This window comes from Triticum urartu, chromosome 5A (assembly GCF_056163025.1).
Source record: "Triticum urartu cultivar PI428250 chromosome 5A, HENAU_Tu73, whole genome shotgun sequence".
NCBI lineage: Eukaryota > Viridiplantae > Streptophyta > Magnoliopsida > Poales > Poaceae > Triticum > Triticum urartu.
Window position 1 is genome coordinate 205,192,588 of NC_141877.1, and position 4,606 is coordinate 205,197,193.

At 45.6% G+C, this 4,606-nt stretch overlaps 1 pseudogene; it reads left to right on the forward strand.

Moving 5' to 3' along the window:
• Nucleotides 1-650: 650 nt before the first annotated feature.
• LOC147970799 (uncharacterized) lies at nt 651-1,260 on the forward strand (annotated as a pseudogene).
• Nucleotides 1,261-4,606: the final 3,346 nt, after the last annotated feature.

Genomic DNA, 4,606 nt, shown 5'->3' on the forward strand with positions numbered 1-4,606 from the left:
GTAGGGAAAAACTGGCTTTTTCGCAAAAATATAAAACTTAGAGCCCCACAGCCAAATTGCATATAGTGTTAGCATTATTATTTGTTGTTCTCTCTATGACTTGCCGGCATATTCAAAATGCTGACCTACACGGCTGCAATGTCTCATGTTGCAGAGGAGTTTTCCGACCAGGAGTGAGGCTACGATCTACGCTCGGTGATTGCCCTATGGAGTCAGATGAACTCGCTTATCATCTACGCTTCCGCAGCTTTATTTAGTTTATTTCTCATGAGTTGGCCTTCGGCCGAATTTATTATGATGTAATAAAGACTCGATATGAGAATCGTGTAATAAATTCAGGTGTGATTGAACTTTGAATCTTTTCATCAATGTACTGTGTGTGCCAGCATTCTTGGGATGGTACAGCTACACAGAGACTTGACCGATTTCGGGTCAGGTCGTTACAGAGATGGTATTCAGAGCACACGTTGACTGTAGGATGTAACCCCTAGGATCGGGAAGCCATAGGAAGAAACTATTTTATTTTATATCCTTATCATTCCGTAATTCTCCCGTGTTCATATCTGACTTCCCTCCGATTTTCAACATTCTAGATGGCCGCCGAGTTCACCCCAGTTCTGCTACCGGAGTTTTGCCAGCCGGATGAGTCGATGCTTTTCGGCAAGAAGATGGTTTAGATCATGAAGAAGCTGAAGATTGCTCTGCCCTCAATCACTGGGAAGCCTACCAATGCACTTCTGACGGATACCCGCTACAGGATTAAGGTGCACATTCCAGGGAGGACACTCAGAACCCATTGATTTTGAGTTTACTGCTTTCACTTGGATCCTTGGAAGAGACATGGAGATTTATCATGCACTTGGACATCTCTGAGAAGAGTACAGGGCCGAGCTTGACCCATCATACCTCGCCATGATTTCTCGTAGATCTAGGAATGGAGATATCATCCGTACCGTGGAGGATGACTCCATTATTTCATATGTCCAAGACTTGGAGAGTCTCCTCAGGAACCAGGAAATCCATACGCGCCGAAGCTCGAAGGTACACAGGAGGTTATTGTTCCGTGAACTGGAACTAGAGGAGAAGGCACGCGCGGACTTCCTTGAACATGAACAAGAAGTCAAGGATTTTATGGATAGAATCGAGGATCGGGATAAATATAGTGCCACACTAGAGGAGAGGATGGACCTGGGAGAAGACCTTTTTTCGAGTGGAGATGGACTCCTCGTGAGCAATGACCAGGATTATGAAGAGAGCTAAACCGAAGGAAGCCGCAAGAGGAGGCACCGCATCAGAGGACGCCGCACCGGAGGACGCCGCACCAGAGGACACAAGGATAATTGATGAAGACATTTAGTCGACCAACATGTTATTTTATTTTATTTTTTGTCGATTAGTTAGGTTGCTACTTTTGATTAGTCGTGAGATTTTGTAATCTGAGATTGAACCTTGATTCAGATGAATGAATAAACGATTGGTGTGATTATGTTTGTGCATTCATTTGGGTAGTGCTATTTTCTCATTAGACCCTTCTTCTATTCTAATTTCTCATCCACTCCAAAACACCAGATGCCTCTGAGACGTGACCCCGGTTTCACTTTCCCGCCAGAGCTCACCCAGCTGATTCAACAGCAGAATGCCTTAATGCAAATGCTCATCCAAATCCAAGGCAACAACAACAACAATCCACCACCACCACCCCCTGTCGATAACCTGACCCGGTTCCTAAGGATGAATCCGTCGGTGTTCTCTAGTTGCACTGAGCCGATTGTAGCTGATGATTGGCTCCGCAAGATCGGAAGGGAGCTAGCAACTGCTGGATGCACATATGCTGAGAAGGTGCGTTTTGCCGCACATCAACTGGATGGACCTGCAACCTCTTGGTCGGAGAACTACACCGCCACTTACCCGGTCGCCACCATGACATGGGATCAGTTCCAGTGGGCTTTCCGCACCGCTCATGTCCCAGCTGGAGCCATGAGTCTGAAGAAGCGTGAGTTCTGCAACTTACGCCAGGGGAACCGTACTGTGGGGCAGTACGTGGATGAGTTCAGCAAATTATCTCTCTATGCCCTAGCTGATGTGGCCACAGATGCCGCAAAGCAGGAGAAGTTTCTCGATGGACTCAATGATGAGCTGGGAATGCAACTAATGGTGGCTACCTTCAACAACTACCAGGAGCTGGTAGACAAGGCCACTATACTTGAAGGCAAGCAGCAGCATATTGAAATCCGCAAGCGGAAATATGGCCAGGGAAAGTACAACTCTGGAGCTCAGCAGAAGCCCCGCTATGCCCCATACTCGGGAGGACATACCGATCACACCCATGGAGGACATAATCATGGAGGACATAACCATGGAGGGAATGGGAACAATCGCAACCACGACAACAACTCCAAGTCAGGCAATGGCAACCAGCACCGTCCTACTCCGGCTTAGAAGGATCTGAGTCATATCACCTGTTTCAAGTGCCAGAAGACAGGATACTATGCCACCGATTGTCCGGAGGACAAGCAGAGGAATGGAAACAACAACGGTAATGGAAGCGTAGCAAAGAAGCCCGACCCTTTTCCTCGTGCTCATGTGAATCACATTGACGTGGAGGACGTCTATGATTAGCCAGAAACTGTGGTTGGTAAGTTTTTATTAAATTCACGTCCAGTACTGGTACTGTTTGATTTTGGTGAAACGCATTCATTCATATCAAGGGTAGTTGTGGAAAAGTACAGGTTGCCCACTAGAACCCTTAGAACCCCTCTTCAGGTCACTTCCCCAGGAGGAGAGATGACGGTAGGCTTAGGCGGTCATTCAACCCTCAGCATTGGAAATCATGATTTTCCCGCAGACCTCATAGTAATGGAATTCCAGGGATTAGACGTGACCCTAGGCATGGACTGGTTGATGAAGTTTGAAGGGAACATCGACTGTGTCCGCAAGACGATTTTGCTCACCACCCCGGAGCAGAAGAGGATCAAGTATGTATCCAGACGCACATCAATGAAGAATCAGGTGAATTCCCTCATGGGAGTTGTTCATGAGGAAGTGCCTGTAGTACAAAATTTTCCGGATGTATTTCCGTAGGAATTACAAGGAATGCTACTGGACAGAGAAATAGAATTTTTGATCGAGTTATTACCTAGCACATCCCCAATATCCAAGACACCTTATCGGATGCCCCCGATTGATTTGGAAGAGATCAAGAAGCAGATCAAGGAATTATTGGAGAAAGGATATATTCGCCCAAGTTCGTCACCTTGGGGAGCCCCAGTTCTTTTGGTAGAGAAGAAGGATGGAAACCTAAGAATGGTTGTGGATTATCGTTCATTGAACGACGTGACCATCAAGAATAGGTACCCTCTGCCGATAATTAATGATTTATTTGATCAGCTAGTCGGAGCCAAAGTATTCTCCAAGATCGATCTTCGATCAAGGTATCACCAGCTGAAGATTCGTGAAGAGGATATACCCAAAACAGCTTTCACCACCAGGTATGGTTTATATGAGTATACCGTCATGTCATTCGGATTGACTAATGCCCCTGCGTATTTCATGAGCATGATGAACAAGGTATTTATGGAATATCTGGACAAGTTTGTCGTGGTGTTCATCGATGACATATTGGTTTTCTCCAAGAGTGAGGAAGAGCATAAGGAACATCTGCGTCTAGTTCTGGAGAAACTTCGAGAACATCAATTATATGCCAAGTTTAGCAAATGTGAGTTTTGGCTGAAGGAAGTCGGATTTCTCGGACATGTTATTTCAGGAGAAGGAATAGCAGTCGACCCCACCAAGGTTGAATCGGTCACCAACTGGCAGTACCCCACCTCAGTCAAGGAGATCCGCAGTTTTCTCGGACTTGCAGGATATTATAGGAGATTTATTGAGAATTTCTCCAAGATTGCTAAGCCCATGACGGAGCTGTTGAAGAAGGATACTAAGTACGTTTGGACCAAGGATTGTGAAGCCAGTTTTCAGGAGCTGAAGAAACGTCTGGTTACAGCCCTAGTGCTCATTTTGCCGGACATACACAAGGATTACCAGGTATATTGTGATGCTTCTCGTCAAGGACTGAAAGGAGTGCTCATGCAGGAAGGAAAAGTTGTAGCTTATACCTCCAGACAGCTATGACCTCACGAGATGAATTATGCTACACACGATTTGGAGTTAGCAGCCGTAGTACACGCACTCAAGACCTGGAGACATTTCCTTGTCAGAAATAGTTGTGATGTTTACACAGATCATAAGAGTTTGAAGTATATATTCACACAGAAGGAGTTGAACCCAAGCAGATGAGATGGCTTGAATTGATCAAGGACTATGACATAAGATTGCATTATCACCCAGGGAAGGCAAATGTTGTAGCTGATGCATTGAGCCGTAAAAGTTATGTGAACACCCTCATAGATGGAGGATTACCTCAGGAATTATCCGACGATCTCAGAGATCTCCGATTGGAGATAGTACCAAGAGGATTTGTCACCACTTGGATATTCAATCCACTTTAACCGAAAGGATCCGAGAAGCCCAGAAGACGTACAAGGAAATTGCAGAGATAAAGGAAATAGTGAGTAACGGAAAGTCTAAAGGTTTTTGTGAGGATGAACAC